Source organism: Lycorma delicatula, chromosome 2 (genome assembly GCF_047948215.1).
Source record: "Lycorma delicatula isolate Av1 chromosome 2, ASM4794821v1, whole genome shotgun sequence".
NCBI classification, from domain to species: Eukaryota; Metazoa; Arthropoda; class Insecta; order Hemiptera; family Fulgoridae; genus Lycorma; species Lycorma delicatula.
Window position 1 is genome coordinate 143,330,854 of NC_134456.1, and position 20,536 is coordinate 143,351,389.

The 20,536-nt window shown below is 29.5% G+C and overlaps 1 protein-coding gene across 1 annotated transcript in view; it reads left to right on the forward strand.

Moving 5' to 3' along the window:
- Positions 1-4,482: 4,482 nt before the first annotated feature.
- Oli (basic helix-loop-helix family member olig) overlaps positions 4,483-20,536 on the forward strand; it is a 299,930-nt gene continuing 283,876 nt past the window's right edge. The window contains exon 1 of the mRNA XM_075356395.1: positions 4,483-4,657. The gene's annotated coding sequence lies outside the window, so the exon portion shown is untranslated. The remainder of the gene's footprint in view (positions 4,658-20,536) is intronic.

Below are 20,536 nucleotides of genomic sequence, written 5' to 3' on the forward strand. Positions count from 1 at the left end.
GAAAGTTAGTTTATTTTATTTATCCTGCAGCTCAGTGAGCTTGGCATGTTAATATGCAACAATGTAGTAGAAGCAAAGAAGATAATGAGGAAACCACTTCACTCCTCATTTCTATAATATCCCTGTAGTAAAATGTTTTTTTAATTATTGAGGATGTGTTATGTTATCTTCATGAATGACTCTTGTCAGATAATATACAATCATTACAGTCACGACACTTAACGCACGTGTTACGTAAAATAAATTATCTCAAATTATATTTATAAATAATAATTACTAGTAATTTAAAATACATAAATTAGCAATATTCTCTAATTTCATATTTCTAGTTTATATATTAAACGGCATCTGATAGAAAACAATATCTTAAAATATAAAACTATTTATGTTTTTATACGTAATATTCACAATAAAAAATGGTTGCTTTAAGGGGTATGTTTCTATTAGAAAAAAAGGTTTATTAAAATGTTGATTTTAACTGATTTTGTCTCTAACTACATAAAATTTAGGTTATTTTTATTATAACTCTTATAGATTTAATTGTTTTTGTCGATTGAATTCTTTATTTTAGATAAAAGATATTGAGTTGATAACGTGTCCTTAAGTTTGATATGAAGAATATGGGTGTCATTGGTCGTTCCGTTAACCTAACCTCTATTTTTATTGAAGCAGCCTAACTCCGGAGGTACCTGGCGTGGCGAGCACACGGACGGTAGTGAAAAAGAGATCGATAAGCGATGTTGCATGGCTTCTGTCTAACCTACCGCCGACTATTGTACATTCAGTATAATAAGTTAGGTATATACAGCATACGAGGTTAATTATTGCACTATACTGTATTATATATTACAAACTGACAAGTAAATTACAGTTAAAAGGTTAAATAAAAATGCTAAAATAAGAAGTGAAATGTTAATGTAATAAATATGACCCTAGTAAAATTTTTAACGTTATAGTATTATTAAAAATTACGCTTTTCGTTATAAAATATGTTTACATGTATGATGCAGTAACCGCAATCTATCGATGATAGCTTTTTTGTTATTTTAAGGTTATGCTAGAGAAATATGGTATCACATCACGAAATAATTAATTTGATGTGTTAAGAGTAGTAGCCGTACATTTAAACAAAACTTAACACTACTTAATTTTTATTCCAGTTTTATTAAATATTGTCATATTCTAGTAGCGTTAATTATATTCAGCGGGGTAACTATTATGAGGCAGTAGGAGGATTCATAATTGGGCTACGGTGCTGTAATCCAGAGTAATAGAAACCTATAATAGTAAATACAAGATAATTTGTCTCCCTCAACAATGTAACAATGTAAGATTTTTTTTTAATTAGAATTTTAATATAATCATCAGTAGTATATAAGAAAATTTCTGCACAAAAATGTAAGACTTTTTAATCAAAATTTTGGTACAATCATTAATAGAATTTTTTGAACAAAAGTTTTTAGAAATGATGTAATTTTTTTTTATATTACCAGAGAAATTGATATCTATAGTTACGTATCTAATCCTTTGTGATGACTACAGTGTATAGGATATTTATTGTTTATGTTTTCAGCTCGAATGCTGGTTTTGACGTGCCATCTACAAACACTGTCAGCTATTATAAAAAAACTAACATTTATTTTTTATTATTTTTTTACGGTTATTACTAATATATTTTCCTGTTGGTAACATATTCTGTCAAGTAAAGATTGCTGCATTATTCGGAAAAAAGATATCTACACTAAAAATAACCCCATCATTTATTGGTAAGAAAATTACTTATCATTTAGGAGTATCGTCTAAGAAATGTAAACACTGAAAGAAAATTAATTTTAACAAAATGAAGCTCAAGAGAGTTAAAATTTTATTTAAATTATTTCTTGTAAATCATATTCTACAAAACCGAGTAATTTTTATTTATTTACTTAGCCTTCTCTAAATTGGTGATCTGATTAATAAAATTATTTTCTTTAAAAACTTATTCGGATAACTAGTTTTCTATTTTAATTATAATTTTTCGCTGCTAAGTATCGAAAAAAAAATTATAACCTTTATTATGATATCAAAGTGGCGTAATCAGTACATTTTTGAAAATTAATCCATAGTTTAGAACTGTAGAAATGAATTATTTCATGTTTTAGTTCCGCAGGTAAAAATACAAAATTCTTTTTCCTTGTACGAAATAATGGAAGTACTGATCGCAAAAAAAAATGTCGGTTTTCAGATTTCAACGGAAATATCCATTTTGACCATCCCTGAATCCATTTTAACTAGCTTCGGCGTGACGTCTGTACGTACGTATGTATAAACGTATCTCGCATAACTCAAAAACGATTAGGGGTAGGATGTTGAAATTTTGGATTTAGGACTGTTGTAACACCTAATTATGTACCTCCCCTTTTGATTGTAATAGGCTGGACGAAAAGTGTCGAAAAATCCCAAAATCCCCATAAATTGGATTTTGGACTTTTTACCTACTGCAGTAATAATCTCTCATTGAGTACTTTTCAACGGCATAACTGGTACTTAATTTCATTGGTTCCAGAATTTAGCAAAATAAAATTTTAATTAATTAAATATTTGGATCTTACAATAGGAAGGCACATCAGTTCAAATCTGACTTCATCTCTTTTTTTTACAGTTTTTTTTTAATTTAAATATGTTGATTTATTAATAATTATTAACCTCTGTAAAAAGGTTTGCACAATAAATAATAATTCAATAACAATAAAATAAAAAAATAAAAAATATCATAAGTTATTAATGAAATAAAAATTAATGAAATAAAATTATATGTAGTTTTCATTAAAAAAAAAAAAAAATAAAAAAATATATGTATATGTAATTAATTTAATAGGCGTACAAGAAAGTTATATGGTGTCCACATAAGATTTTTTTTAATTTGAATCAAATTAAAAATATACAGTTATTCAATGTACAGTTCAATGTATTTGAATGTAAATCGAAGAAATTTTCCTAAATTGTTATCCATATCAGTAGTTGTGATACGGTCTACTCTATATGTTTCTAATCATTTGAATGTTTAATATTTTTGCATAAAAAATTCTTATTAGATACATTTTTAAATTCAAAAAAAATTTGATATGGACACCACATCCTTGAACGCCTATTAAATTACTTCTACACATTTTTTTTTAAACTGAAAAATACATTTGATATTTTTTCATATTTTTTTTTTGTTATTGTTATTAAATTAATATTTATTGCTTTTTTTCAATCAGACGTTATTAATTACTAATAAATCAATATATTTAAATTAAAAAAAAGGATATGAAGTCGGATTTGATCCCATGTGCCTTCCCCTGGTAAGATCCAAATATTTCATTAATTAAAATTTTATTTGGCTATAACTCTAGAACCAATGAAAATAAGTACTACTTGATATATCGTTGAAAATTTCTCAATGGGGGTTATTACTGTAGTTAAGAAAAAGTTCAAAATCCAGATTTTTTTGAATTTTAGGCTTTTTTCAACACTTTTGATCCAGTCGATTGCAATCAAAATGGGAGGTGCACAGCTAGATGTTACAACAGTTCTAAATCCAGAATTTCAACATCTTATGAGGTAATCGTTTTTGAGTTATGCGAGATACATACGCACATAAGTACGTACAGCCGTCATGCCGAAAAAAGTTAAAATGGATTCAGGGATGGTCAAAATGGATTTTCGTTGAAATCTGAAAACTTTTTCGTGAAATTTTTCGTGGTCACAATACTTTCTTTACTTTGTACAAGAAAGTAAAAAACAATAAAATTCAAAATATCTAAAGTTGTATATTTCAATAAGGTTCGTTCATTATCTAGTTTTTCTTGAAATCATTATTTTTTTACCGACTTTCGAAAAAAAGTATGGTATTAATTTCGGTCACGTGGCGGAAGTGGGGAATGAAAATTAATTTTCTTTGCGTTTTGAGGTAAGAGGAGTACGAAAATACCATTCACTTAATGGCGGTTTCCTTTATGTATATATTTATTTATAGACCTATGTACAAACTTTTGTAGCTCGAAAATCTTAAACTGTTACGTGAATTTCATTGAAATTTAGATATATTGTAGTAGTGTAATTTTCACATGCACAACATTTCGAACCCTTTGAGTAGGAATAAAATATTTCATTTTATTGTACTCAGTCAAATCTAATAAAAAAATCATTAAAATCAACAAAATTTATTATGAAAAGTTGCTTAAATAACTCTTTGCAATCAGTTTAAAAAAGTTGTTTTTTAACTTAGTTTTTTAGTACAAGTACAAAAGCTATTTAATATTAATAAATTACAGGAGATAGATAGAAGTCGTATTGTCTGCTGCTGTTCTCTTGTATAATATCGTAATGCAGTAAATTGATACGGTGTGTCGCTAGCGTCGACCTTGCTTTATTGCCGCAATTGTAATGATAACACTCATAACCTCAAAATTCTGTTACTGTATAAATGCCGTAGTGATTTAGCCGGTGTCTGTTTCATTCACGTGTTATATTTGAAATTAGTAAAATCGGTTTATATTTAATGATTGTGATAATGATACATTTTTATATTATGGTATGCAGCGTTCTTGTTTGTGACAACATACGTTATTAAGGACAGTTGTCCACACGGTTATCTTCTTAAATTTTGTTTTGCAGTCCTAGTACAGCATGTGTAGGTATTATGAATTCTATATTTTAGTTACTAATTATTTATTAAGGTATTACATCATGAAACTGTATTTCATTTGTTTAGTATTAATTGTATTTTTAAAATAATTCAAAAATTACAACTTAAATTTTTAACTGTAAACTCAGTAAACCCCACGCAGTGCTAACCTAAAAAATGAAAATTTTTTGTAATAAATCTTTGTAAATTATATCAGCATATTCCTATTTCATTAATTATTTTTATTAAATAATATTCTTCGACATGTTTTTAACGATAGATACGCCAGGGAAGTTATATTTTGTTGGTTGATATTTCTTCTCTTTAGCTTTAATTTTTCCTTTGCCGTAATTTTATACAATTCTCTAGTTTATGTTACTGAATCTTTCCCGATGTGTTCCAGTAAAAATTCTAGATGTCTGGTCAAGAGAAATACAAATTTTTCATTTCTAGTATTAAATCTTCTCAATAACTATTCTTGATTTCCTAATTGTTTTCCTAACTTTGCATTGCTAATTAAAGCAAATAAATTGATTTTAACCTACCGGGTTGGTCTAGTGGTAAAGTCATCGTTCGTAAATCGAGAGTTCTCAGGTCCAAATCGTAATAAAGGTAGCTGTTTTTATTCGGATTTGAATACTAGATTATTGATGCCGGTATTGTTTGGTGGCTGGGTTTCAGTTAACCATACCTGTCAGGAATGGTCAACCTGAGTTTGTTCAAGACTATACATTTACCGGTACTCTTACATTACTGTAATGTTGATGCGACTAATTGATTGTTGATGCGACTATAAACAAAAATATTAAAAAAACAGAAAAAAATGATTTCGTAATTTACATTATGCAGTTAGGGCTACACAATTGCATTATAATTCTTTAATGAGATTCTTAAGTTCTTTGATTAGAATTTAGTGTGCACATTGGGATTCACTTCTTTAACCGATTTTCTTTGGATTTAAGTCAAGATCGAGAAATTTTGATCTTATCAGAGTATTCCGTTCAATTAATAGATTAAAAATGTGAAAAAAAATAATATTGTATGGATACTGAGAAACTGTTACAATATTAATTTAACTTGCTTGATACTAAATTAATAACTTTAAGAAGTTATCTCAAAATAATATGAATAACATTTATTAATTATATGAAAAATACGAATTCACGTTATGCAAAAAATTAATAATAAAATTAAAATTATTTTTATATTCCTACCCGTTTGTAACTTTTAAATTGAAAGGATGATTACCTTTCTTGTCACTATAAACCCAGGTCGGATTTCTTTTCGTAAAACCTTCACCTTATAAGAGACAAATTTACGACAGATAAAAATTATTTGTAATGTTGAATTTTTTTTGGACCTGTCGTGCTGGTGGAAGGTAGTTTTTTTTACTCCGCTTGTGTATGGAACATTCCTTGTCGTTCCCTTTTCTAGTTTAGTCGGCTGAAGTAATATGAAATTGGTTTAGTTGTTTTTTCAGTAGTGATCAGAAGGTTTGCGGAAAGCAAGGGCTTTTTGATTGCCAAATCATGATTGTCCAAAAACACGCTGGAAGGGCGAAAGAGAATTTAATTAGTAAAAACTAATTATGTATTTGTTTCTGTGTACATAGAAATTTAAATTAAGCGTTAATGGAGTATTCTGTTTTTAAGCGGACATTTTATAAAGTTATTGTCTAATAATACTAAAAAATATTATCAGTATTGACATTTTATTATTTATTCGGTTAAACCGTGTACCATATTCTTGAATGTGATAAAGTGTAGAATTAGATTATTATCCTGCTTCCAGCTATTCTATTTGATTTTTCTTCGGTTCTTTTATTTTACAGTAAACTTTAACCGTGACTGAAAAGGCCCAGAAAAAAATTTTCTGGAACAGCACCCCACCTAACTTTAGCTACGAGCCGCCACTGAAAAATACCGATTTTTAAATTATCTTAATCATTCAAAATTTTAGGGATATAAAATAACCAACCTACTTCGTAGTAAAATTCAGTTTATTACCATATTCTTAGTAGGCATGTTTTTTATTAAATTTAATGTAATTAAAAACACTTGTACAAATCTACTCTCTTTTGTGTATATCTGTAATAACATAACATAAAAAACTGACCGTTTTTCTTCAGATTTGCAAATACTTGGTACACGAATATATCCAATAATGGAAATTTTAATTTTAATAATGTTTTTTGAACCTCTTACTCCCACATCCGGGAAAAATATTTAACATTACCAATAATTCTTATCTGTCGTAAATTTTTCTATTATAAGGTGAAGGTTTTACGATCAGAAACCCGAACTGGGATTGTACTGGCAAGAAAGGTTATCATCCTTTCGATTTCTTAAAGGTTACACAAATGAGTAAGACTATTAAAATAATCTTAATTTTATTTTCATTATTAATTTTTTGCATAACGTGAATTTATAATTTTCATACGATTAATAAATGTTATTCATATTATTTTACTGACAAATTCTCAGTTATTTAATTTAGTTTCAGATTAAATTAGTATTGTAGCAGTTTTCTCGGTACTCATATACCATTAATTTTTCCATTTTTTAAAGATATTAATTAAACGGAATACTTCGATAAGATCAGAATTTCTCGATCTCGACGTAAATCCTAATTTCACATACGTGAGGAAACAGCATGTCCATATAATGGATAAAAGAAAATTACCAAAAAATATTAACTGCAGAATTGTAGATTAACGAGTACGGGTAGGCTGAGTAAGAAACGGCAATAAAGATAAATTTTGGTTGTGAAACTGTAAGTGACAGTACTAACTGAAGACGATGATATCAACACTAAATTTACATCCGTTAACCTATCACCTTGTTCGGTTTTTTTTAGTATCACAAATTGTAATATGTATCAGGACAAGTGACACCAGGTTAAGCAGAATAGAAACCACAGATAGCTTACCTAAATCCGGATAGAAATCTAAAACTTAATGTTTTATGTTATTGCGTGCAATACTTACGATTTTGTAATTAGTTGTCTAGTATATTAGATGTCTTGCTGATTTTTTAGTGTTTCCACTCGGAGAATAGAAAAACTTATAATAAAGATTGATTTTTTACTTGATAAGTTTAGCAATATCTGAAAATCTTAGAGTAAATAAAGTGATGGAGTTAAATTAGTTTTCTGTTGAATTACTCATTGTGAATTCCTTTTGTACTCGAATATAATGATGTTATAAGATTCTTTATAGTAATGAATTTTACTAGCTTATTTAAAAAAAAAAAATTAACTGTAATTTTTTTTTTTATAATGTAAAACAGGAATCCGAACTTTACATACTGATGACACGGGAGGACTCCAATACTCTTGCTACATCTATTACAATTGTATGTGTTATAATTTTAATATTACTTATACAAGGTATCTCGCGTGCTGAAAAAGCAACCGTTGCATGTATTCCACACGCGTGTCGTTGACTCGCTATTTTTGCCCTAGATGCTTTTAGTTTTAGTTGAAAACCTTTTGTTATAACTGATGTCGTTTGTCAACATATCTGTTTCTTTTTGTTTATTGCATTTATAAATATATCAGGCGTTTCTTTTACAGCTCTTTAAATCTGGAGAAAGGTATATCTTTACCGGGCGAATCGCTTACTAGTTCGTTAATTACGTCTACGGTAGTGAGTAAAACAATGTAAATTAGAAATTATTGAATTTTTTAATCGAAAGTCATTGTTAAAGGTCAGTATTTTTATGCTATTTCAAGCAACCTTTTGTAAATGTTATTAACAGGGAGTTGACATAGACTGTGACGTAACTGAGAATTAATCGATAAAAGTGACGTCATCGTTATGACATCATGGGTGTTCCTTCTTTTCTGGTTGTCAAATTCTGTTGAGCGATTCCTGTTATTGATTTTTTTTCTCGTGAAAGTTTTGTGTTGCTGACTAATAGTTAACAGAGTATCAAGAAAAGTAGCGTGAACGTTAAATTTATGTAACAGATTTTCTTCTCTTGTTTTTGTTTAGCCGTTGGTAAATTCCAACATTTTTTTAAAATTATTTGAGTTTATTTTTTATTATTTTAAATAAATGTTTCTCTTTTTACTTCTAAATTAATTTGTGACAAATTTTATTCATACATATGCATCAGTTGAGTCTGTCAGAGTGCTGAAGGAGATTATATTTTCAACGAGGTAACGCCGATTAAACCTAATATGTAGAAGTAATTTTTCTGTTATTTTAATTATTTGATCAATTATTCATTCCTTTGCTCCTGTGCCTACCCTTTTTTTTTTAAATATTTATTACAACCTACTCTTTTCCCGAGGTAGTTTTTTTTTTCACATAGTCTTTCCTTCCCTGCATTATGTACCATATTCAGTCTCTTACGTAGCGGTTAATTAATCCTGGTTGCCTTAAAATTGATTATTTATGTAGTAAAAACTGGCATCCGTATTAAAAATTTAATTCTCCAAGATAAGTTCTTATGACTAATTTACTACAATTAATTTATCCAGTTAACATTATCAAAGAAGTTAAAGCTATCAAACTGAGCAGAAATGAGAACCCTAATTATTTGCACTTTAATGGTGAAGCCGTAGTAGTTATGTGTAATTTTATACTTTCCGTAACGTTTTTAATTGTAATTAGTTCAGAAAAAACTTCATTCTATAAGTTCTAACCTAGAGAAAAAAATAAAATTTTTAATGGATTAAAGAAAGTGAATCGGTTATCCAACTTAATCATTTTGCTGGGTTTTAGTGATATTAAATAGCCAAGGGGGACTCACAAACATGTGTTGTGTGAAAATTTAGAAGCCTTCTATCTGACCCCTGTCTATCCGGTCCCTGACTTTTTAAAAATCTATAATATGGATATTAAGCTGTTAATAGTTTAATCTTCTGGAATATACATAACACAAATTAAACTATCACAGTTTATTGTTTGGTAGATGTGTATTTTAAATAAACATTTTTTCTGGTTTTTATTAATTTATTAGAAATTTCTTTACGGAAAAACCCTCAACTTAACGTTATTGTTTATAACTTTTACTAAAAAAAAAGTATATTAATGATGTCGGTAAAGATTTTAATATTGAAGTAAAATTGTTAGTTATGGGGTCTCTGGAAGCTAACGAATAAAGTCAGTCAGTCTAATCCTGGAATTGCAGAAGGTTTCTGAAACGAGAAAATCCTTTTTAATTGGATTTTATTAAACTATAGACCGAGATTTAAAGTTTAAAGATCTCATTTGAGTTTTTTATATTTCTATTTCTGTTGTCAGTATTAATGTTATTTATATTGATGTTACAAATAATTAACAACGAGTTTAAAGAACAAAGATGAAAAATATTTTTTTTATGATTTAAAAAATATTTTTTATATCTTATGTAAACCTCATCCCTGTACCTACTTTTCTGTTTAAGAAGTTTTTAATTGTTTTAATGCTGTGTCGCGGAGTACAGATCACGCTACTGACGATTGACACACGTACAGATTGCTTATCTCACACACACGCACACACGATATACATAGATTGCTTATCTAAAGTGACATGTCAATGATTTATCACTTACAGCCTTTAGAAGTATTCATAATTGTATTAACAAGGGAAATTATCGGAAACCAAGAAACCATGTGGCCCATGGGGCTTTTCAATTTGTTACATTCTTCTTTTCTCCAATCAAAAAATCCCCAGTCAATTTCAATTCGGTCGGGTCACATAGTCATTGTAATAAAATATGTAAATTTCTATGATATATACGATAAAATTATGGTTGTAGATTCAAGTATTCTTATAATCTTATTGTTATTTAAATCTGTGTTATTATAGCTCATTTTTAATGAACGTTAAAACCGATCATATAATCTATTAATGGTCACTGGAATCTATCATATCACTATTTATTTTTTATCTCTGACTGAGAAAATTAATCATTACTCTTTTTTTAATTGGATTTTGTGAATTATCTTTTTTTTAATTTAATCCTGCGAAGAAAAGCTTTCAAATAATATTACCTTTTATTTAGTTTTTTAAAATAATAATTTTGTAATCTATAGAATTATCTTTTGCTGTAAATATTTTTAGCTAAATTTTTCAGGTTTAATCTTGCTAATAGTTACTACAGTTGAAGACGACAGAGTTTTTTAAATTATTTTAATAATTTTTTAATTATTGAAATATCCTATTGGTCATCAGTAGTGGGTGGTTCTGTTTTCGTGTAATTGGCTTACTCATCCTTGGGCTTTTCCATTTCAGTTACCAAAGCTACCTACGTTAGTATTTATGTCAGTATTTGAAATCATCAGTATATATACAGGTAAAAGTCGAGTTAATTAAATCAAATGATGATTTACTTTAAAAGAACTAACACTTTAATCCGATCTTTAATGTTTCATGTGAACATTAAATCATCTGTTTATTGGGTTCGGATTGAATAAAATTAATATTAAATGAAACGAAATGATTATTTGTATTAAATAAATTAAATGTTTTCATCATCTTATTAAGTACAGTATCTCTAACATCAAAAACATTAAGTTATATTTACGTTGCTTTTTTTTTATATCGACTTGCTTTTTTCAAATTAGAGTGTTACCGTATTCTGGAGTATCGTCTGTATAACCAACTCTAAAGTAATGTATGTAATATTATAAAAAGCCTCTTCAACGATATGTTAAAAAGTTTTTTCTCTTTCATTTTGTAGAAAAAAAATATTAACCTGTACAATATTTTTTATTTACGTTGAAATCTGTTCAACTAGTGAACAATAAGCAACCCCCTCACGGCCCAATGAGATGAGGATGTTATATATATGACATCTAAATGAAATACATAGACTCAGGTCGACTATTCCTGAGATATGTGGTTAATTGAACCCCAGCCATCAAAGTACACCGGTATCTACTGTCTAATATTCAGATCCGTATAAAAGCAACTAACGTTTTTATTAGAATTTGAACATCAGAACATTCGACTTTGAAAATCAGCTGTTAAAAACTGATTTGACCTGTAAAATGAACAGGAAATTTGATGATCAAATAGAAAAATCCGAATGTGAGATTAGGTTCCTTTTTTCTTTCTTGGCGAATATAGAAGAAATAGCTGAATTAAAGAGGAAGTAGACAAAAAATCACATCTATGTATATAATTATGTACGTATGCGTGTCGCACTGCTTTTGACTTTATATCTCATTATTGACAAAACCGATTTTCTTCGAATTTGGCATATGGGGCACTGATCACATTAACATTTTTCAACGTTTGTTAAGGGAGTGGGCAATATGATGAAATAACCAATCTAGATTTTTTCAGAAGCATTTAAGGAAAAACTTTATTAAAGCAAATTTTTTTTACCTGCGTAAATGTGCATATATAAATAATCCAGAAAAATATGAAAATAAAAAATTAACCCCTCACCTCTTAAAATTGAAGTATATTTATATATATTAGAATATTAGATTTTTTTATACAAAACAGTAAAAAAAAATTAAAATTAAAAAGTATAATGAAAAAAATTTAAATTATGAATAAAGATATTTTTGTACAATATTTTCTATATATTATCAAAAAATATCTACAGTTTTTTAAATGTTAGATTCCGGACTTAAAATGCAGAAAAAGTTTTTGAAAATTTTATTTTACTTCTTTTGTAGCCTTTATTGAAGAGGGTGTTTGATTTAAAGAAAACATGGCAAGCAAATTTGTTGAGCTTAACTTTATATGAATAGTTTTGTAATATTATTTCTTAAAATTTATTCCCCACCTCTAAAAAATATATATTGATTTTTTTATTCCTTGTTCAAAGCAAAAGAAATAGAGTGATCGCGAAAAATTTCCTTTTTCAGATTTCAACGGAAATATCAATTTTAACCATCCCTGAATCCATTTTGACTAGTTTTGGCGTGACGTCTGTAGGTACTTATGTACGTATCCCGCATAACTCAATAACGATTAGCCGTTGGATGTTGAAATTTTAGATTTAGGACTGTTGTAACATCTAGTTGTGCACCTCCCCTTTTGATTACAATCTACTGATCCAAAAGTGTCCAAAATAGGCCAAAATCCAAAAAAAATTTAATTTTGGATTTTTTCTTAACTGCAGTAATAAGCCCTTATTACTGCAGTTAAGTATATTGTAGCTTTTCAACAATATATAATAAGTAGTACGTATTTTCATTGGTTCTAGAGTTATGGTCAAAAAAAATTTAATTAATGAAATATTTGGATTTTATAAGGGAAGGGGCACATCGGTTCGAATCAGACTCCATTTTTTTTTTAATTAATTTTTTTAACTCTTTTTTAATTTAAATATATTGATTTATTAATCCGTGATTTAAAAAAAAATTACAATAAATAATTATTCAATAACAGTGAAAAAAAAAAAAATGAAAAAAATCAGAAGTTATTAGTTAAATAAAATTTTACGTACTTTTAAAAATGTGTATACGTAATTTAATATGTATTGTTACATATGTGTGTATCTAATAGATTTGTTGAAACATGTGATTATTTAATATTAATTGAAAATTATAATTTAGAATCGTATTATTTTTGGATTTTCTAGTTTAATTTCTGTTTAATTTTATCTACATTAAGTTAACTGCAGAGTTACTGAAAATCAAACCCTCACAAAAGCAACATATACACTGAGGCATACATGTCCGATCATTAATAAATTGCAAAAATTTCTTAGCTTTTAATTCATTACTCCTCCTCCTTTTTTTTTTCAGACAATATTCTCCCTAAGTCGGTGTTGAACAACATTTCGATTATTTGTTTTTGTTGTCAATCATTTAATCGCTCTTTGGTCTGATATAATTCTTCTGATCTTAATTTGTGTACAAGATCTTCAGTTTTCAGATTTTTTCTCTCTGTATATTCATCATTCTATCTTAATTTTTTTTTATTTTTTCCTTGGTCTTAACGTTTTCTTCCTCTTTATATTTATCATTTTTTCTTAATATTTTTATACTTTCTTTGTTTGCAACATTTCTTCCTTTTTCCCCCCTTTTTTCCTTTTTCTTTTCCTTTTTATAATTTGAGTATATTTATTTATAAATATATTAACCTCTGATTGTAAGAAAATATTTAAAGTAGATAATAACAAAAAAAAAAAAACATCAAAAGTTATTACTGGAATAACTTTTTATGTACTTTTTAGAAATGTGTTTATGTAATTTAATAGTTGTAAAAGAATGTTATGTGTTGTCCACATCAGATTTTTTCTCTCTAGTGTTATTAATAGTCGGGAAAGTTGTACAATATTTTATCAGCTTTTTTTTTTTTTGAATTTGGTGGGGACCAATATTTTGATAACATTTTCCTCGACAAAAATATAAACCTTACTTTTGAAATTTAAAAAAAATGGTCATTTTTGTTTAAATTCATTCAGCTTTTCAAGATTTATCGTCGGGAAATTTCAAATACTTAGTGCATTTAAAGAAGGAAGTAAGAAAATGATGTATTATTTATTTTGCTTTATTGAAAATCTTTAAAGATAATACTCTGTAAAACCGCATATTATAATATATACAGTAGTAACATACTGCACCGTATCGACCAGTTAGCGTGGTTGTATTTTATTATCAGACATCCACCTGTAAGTATTACATCGATCCTTAAACAACGCCTTTCTTTTTACACTCAGGCCCAGTTTACACACTTTTCTACAATCTAAAGAAACGTTTTACGGCTAATATCTAAACGTACTTTATTATTATAACCTCTTTTTTTATTGACTTTAGCGACCTGGTCTCAATTATTCTTCCTGTTTATTTTATTTTTTATCCATTCTGTAAATTTTATTTTAATATACTAAATAAATCTAACTGTTATTTATAATATTTATTCCATATAAAGTATAAATTAGCATAGATTCTCAACTTGGCATTTTCGATATAACTATTCTACCAGTCAGTCAATCAAGTTAACGACATAATTAATTTTTTCAAGTTACTTTTTAATATTTATAATTATTATTTCGTACAGAGGAATTCCTATAATTTTTTTCTAATCATTCCAGAATTTACTTTCAATAATGATAAGTATATGAAATGAAGGTTAAATAAATAAGGCCATCTATACAGGTAGACGATCCCGGGGCCTATTGTATTTCAGCACGTATCTAAAATAACTAAGCTATAAAACCGCCCACGTTGATTTATTTATAGTATTTTTGTTTCATTTGTTGATGTATGTAATAATTATAATCGGTAGCGAATCAAATAATATAGAATTCATTTGAGCGAGTGGGTAGTTCAGTGTAGAAAATCAAGGCCGTAGTTCCATGCGTAAGTGGTCTAGACTTTTAGTTATTTATTTACGAAAAAGATAGTTTATCTATTTATTAATATTTTGTTTTATACGTTTTCATTTCTTATTTACTATTTAATTTATCGTAAAATTATTTTGTACTCAAACTGTCATTTCACTTACGTCAATAAAATTTATTTACATATTTTTTATTTTTGTATTAAATGTTTATTATAAATAAACTAGCTTTAGGGCGTGCCGTAGGCACGCCTCTGCAGCTAGGCCATCCGGGCGGATTGTCCTGGCGGGCGGCGTCTTGGGATGGGATTGTTAGGTGTCAAAAATTCATACTTCTTGTGTAAAAATTTATATTTTTTGAATGATGAAAATTGATCAAGGAAAAGCGTAAAAATATCAGCAAATCTTCTCAATTAAATTTAGTTTAGATCGGTTTAGGGGTCTTTTAAAGATTGCACACTCAAGATTTTCATCAAGACCCGTTATAACCATAAGCAAATTCACTCACTACGAGAGCTGGAAGCTTTAATATAAATAAAATTAATTAATTTATTATTTAATTATTATATTTTTTATTTTTATATCAATTTACGTAGAGTAGGAATTAGCGAGGTTCGGTAGGAAGAGGAAACGACTTTTGGTTAGGTGATTTTAGAATAATTAACACAGCTTCAAATAAATGGCAGGCAGGAGTAGGTTTCGTAATGAAAAAGAAGATAGGGGAGAGTAAAGTATTTCAAAATGCATAGTGACAGAATCATTGTAATAAGGATAAAGTCAAAACCTAAGCCCACAACGATTGTTGCATATTGACGTGTATATGCCTACATGTGCCTATGATGACGATCAGGTACAGGATGTTAGAAAAAATTGACGAGGTGCCTACAAGTGCCTATGATGATGATGATGAGGTAGAGTGTGTTACGAAGAAATTGACGAAGCATTTAAACACATAAAAGGGGATGAAAATTCGATGATAGTTGGAGATTGGAATGCAAGCATTGGAGAGGGCAAGAAAGGAAATATTGTGGGTGAATATGGGCTGAGCAAAAGAAATGAAAGAGAGGGGCTGACTTATAGAGTTTTGTACGAAGTATAATTTAGTAATTTCAACACCCACTTTAAAAATCATAATAGAAAAATATACACACATGGAAAAACCCTGGTGATATTGCAAAGTATCAGATAGATTATATCATGGTTAAGCAAAGATTTAGAAATCAACTCGTCGACTGCAAAGCTTACCCTAGAGCAGACATTGATAGCGACCATAATTTAGTGATAATGAAATGTAGATTGGGATTTAAAAACCTGAAGAAAAGGTGTCAGATGAATCGGTGGAATTTATAGAAGCTTGAGGAAGAGGAGGTAAAGACAATTTTCGAGGACATCGCAAGAGGTCTGAGTAAAAAATATTAGGTAGAAAATGTAGAGGAAGAATGGGAGACTGTTAAAAACGAAATTCTTAAATCAGCAAAAGCGAAATTAGGCGGAACAAAGAGAACTGGTAGAAAACCTTGGATATCCGAGGATATTTTGCAGCTGATGGATGAACGTAGAACATACAAGAATGCTAGTGACAAAGAAAGCAAAAGGAACTATAGACAGTTAAGAAATACTATAAACAGGAAGTGCAAACTAGCGAAAAAAGAGTGGATTATAGAAAAGTGTTCAGAAGTGGAAACAGAAATGAACATTTGTAAAATAAACGGAGCATACAGGAAAGTTAAGGAAAATTTTGGGGTACATAAATTAAAATTTAATAATGTGTTAAACAAAGATGGTACACCGATTCATAATACGAAAGGCAAAGTCGATAGGTGGGTGGAATATATTGAACAGTTATAAGGAGGAAATGAATTAGAAAATGGTGTTATAGAGGAAGTTGCAAAGGATGGAAGGTAAAAAGAATACTGCGATTGAATTTAAGAGAGCATTAAAAGATTTGAATGGCAGAAAGGCTTCTGGAATAGACGGAATACCTGCAGAATTACTACTCGCTCAGTAGTAGTGAGGAAGCAATAGATAGATTATACAAGCTGGTGTGTAATATTTACGAAAAAGAGAAAGTTCCGTCAGACTTCAAAAAGAGTGTTATAATCATGATACCAAAGAAAGCAGGAGCAGGTAGATGTGAAGAATACAGAAAAATTAGCTTAAGTAGTCATGCATCAAAAATATTAACTCTGTACAATGATTAATTAATCCTGTACAGAATTATTATTATTATATTATATAATAATTAATATTATTTAATATTAATTCTGTACAGAAGAATTGAATGGAGAGTGGAAGAAGTGTTAGGAGAAGGCCAATTAGGTATAAGTACAGGGACAAGGAAGCAATTTTAGCGCTCAGATTAATAGTAGAAGGAAGATTAGAAAAAAAAAAACAAACCAACATACTTGGCATTTATAGGCCTAGAAAAGGCAATCGATAACATAGACTGGATAAAATGTTCAGCATTTTAAAAAAATTAGGCTTCAAGTCTGTACTTGAAGCCTAATTTTTATTAGGCTTTTTTTTCTCTATGTAGAGAAGAACAATTGCTAACATTAACAGGAACCAAACAGCAACAGTAATAATTGAAGAATATAAGAAAGAAGCCGTAATAAAAAAGGCAGTCCGGCAATGATGTTCTCTATCCCCGTTACTTTTTAATCTTTACGTAGAACTAGCAGTTAATGATGTTAAAGAACAATTTAGATGCGAGGTGAAAAGATAAAGATGCTACGATTTGCTGATGACATGGTAATTCTAGCTTAGAGTAAAAACGATTTAGAAGACATAATGAATGACATGGATGAAGTCCTACGCAAGAACTACCGCATGAAAATAAACAAGAACAAAACGAAAGCAATGAAATGTTAGCAGAAATAATGCAGATGAACCACTGAATATAAAAATAGGAAGAGAAACGAATACGGAGGTAGAAGAATTTTGTTATTTGGGAAGTAGAATTACTAAAGATGGACGAAACAGGAGCGATATAAAATGCTGAATACCACAGGCGACGCGAGCCTTCATTCAGAAATATAATTTGTTTACATCAAAAATTAATTTAAAGGTCAGGAACAGATTTTTGAAGGTGTAGGTTTGGAGCGTAGTTTTATATGGATGTGAAACGTAGACAATCGGAGTACCTGAGAAGAAAAGATTAGAAGCTTTTAAAATGTGGTGCTATAGGAGAATGTTATAAATCAGATTGGTGGATAACGCGACAAATGAGGTGTTGCGGCAAATTGATTGTCAGTGTCGATCGAAGTACTGTCCATGCGATCTACCTATGGCGCGACGCAGGTGGTCACCATGGCTGTGCCGCCCATTCTTGCGGATAAATTATTGGCTGATGGACGCATCCGTATCGGATGGGTGGTTTGTAGGGTTATGAGACGTTCATTTTACGAACTTTGTTTTTGCTTTTGGAAGCCAGGCCACAGGGCCAATTCGTGTACCGGGCCAGATCGTAGTGGCCATTGTTTCACCTGTGGTGGGCCTCACCACATGAACGGCCTGTTCATCTACGGAAGGACTGATGACGAGAGGCTCGGCGTCCTTCCTGTCGGTTACATGGAAATGCACCCGGGGGTAGGGGATGCAAGTCTTTACCTGTGACATGAAGTTGTGGCGCCTGCTTAGTGCTGAAGGGTGTCTGTGGGGGACAGTTTCGTCCAGGAGGGATGGGAGGGAATCATGAATCATTGGACGGGGACTCCTTCACAGCGTCTCTGGGGGAGGGAATTTAAGACTGTAGTCCCGGTGGAGGATCCCCTTGGGGGTTCCCCATTAGAGGCAGGGCATTAAGACCGTTGTCCCGGTGAGGTGACCCCCTCTTTGGTGTCCTCTCATTGGAGGCGTGGCTTGTACTGCAAGACCGAGTTCCGGCTACCTGGGTGGGACCTTGTGTTCTACCGTGGTAGTTTGAGGCGAAGGCACCCCGTCCCCCGGAGCTGAGTAATGTTTAAATGCTTGTTCCGCTCCGTTGGGGAGGGCGGTGGGGTGGGAGTATGTTCAATCACGTAAGCATGTTATTTTTTTGCTCTTATTTGTTGGTGTTGCTTCTTCTTACTTATTGTTTATAAACATTAATGAAAAAAAATCGTATGATTTTTTGATGGGTAGTATGTTCGATCATGTAAGCATGTTCTCAGCTAAGGGAGACACACACACAGATATACACATACAAATGCCATTTAGAAGGGGAGGATAGTTCAATTTAGAAAGGATTGGTTCTTTAATTTAAATATTTAAGATAGAAACACTTTTTTATTTAAAGTTACAAATCATGCTAAATCTATGGGAATTTTTTTTATTTGTGTATTTTTGTAAAATTTTTGCATTACAGTATTTCCTTATTTATTTTATTTATAATCATGTATCTTTAAATCTCGCAAATTAAAAGTGCGTTTTTTTCATGATCTGCCACCAAGGTAAGTTGAATCCAGTATTTTCCTATTACTCTTGTGGCCTATATGAAAAAAATCATAGTATACAAATTGTTGTATCTCTTTAATTTGTACGTTGTTTATAATCGTACTTACTAATTTTTCATTGATAGAAAGGCGAGCTTATATTTTTTTAATGATATTTTTCTATTTAACTGGGTATCTTATAAAATAATAGAAGATTTTTTAAATATTTTTCTACCTCTTCTATTGATAGGATCATTAGCAATTAAGTGTTGAGGATAAAACTATACATTTTTCGGATCCTAGCCGAAATTGAACTGTGAACCTTCGATGTAAAGGTAAACATGTTACCACCACCTGCTCCACCAATACAGTATAAATTTTTAATCATATTTTGCAAGCTTTTCGTTACTATAGTTTCTTATTCTGGGTGTACTCATTAATTGAAAAATGATGATATATATATTAATAAACGACTAACTTTTTAAAACCTTGAGGTATTAATTCAGGTAATTATAAGGAAAGAAGTGAGATTTATTGTTATCTTAACAATTTTGAGCAGTGTTCAACACAATTTAATGTTAAAACAAGTTTTATCTGTAAAACATTGAATGAATGTTTCGTTATCTTGTATGTAACTGGTTATCAGTTTAATTTATATATACTAATGTTTTGTTAGTATTGGTAAATGTTATTTTTTTCGTTAATCAGATTGAAATCAAAAGCGTTTTCCACAAAAATATTGTTTATTTTAAAGCAAAGTAGTTTTAAACAATTCTCAGCAGTCATTATAAGCAATAAAAACTGATTGGGAAACATAAAAATAAATAAATATTACTGTATCTTTTTTATAATCTTATTTTAGGCGTAATTACATAATAATATTTTTAATTTTTTGAAATGTACGTGATGTATGAGATTTTATGTTGAAACTTATAATTATTTATTTTACTACGTTTACTATTATAATATATAATGTTATTTAAGCTTGTAATTAAGCGAGATCTGTTTGATATTCTGGCCTTTACAATGTTTTGCGTCTAATAATGATAAAAAAAAGAAGGCAAATTTGGATAACTTTGAAGAATATGTTACTCTATAGTGACATAAAATTTAATTATTTCTGTCACATTAAATTATATTTTTCGTGTCAGTGTGATAGATGGGAGGTTTAGTGACTGTTCATTGGCTACTATTTATTGCATTTAATCTTTTTTGTATTAATCTTGTGGAAGT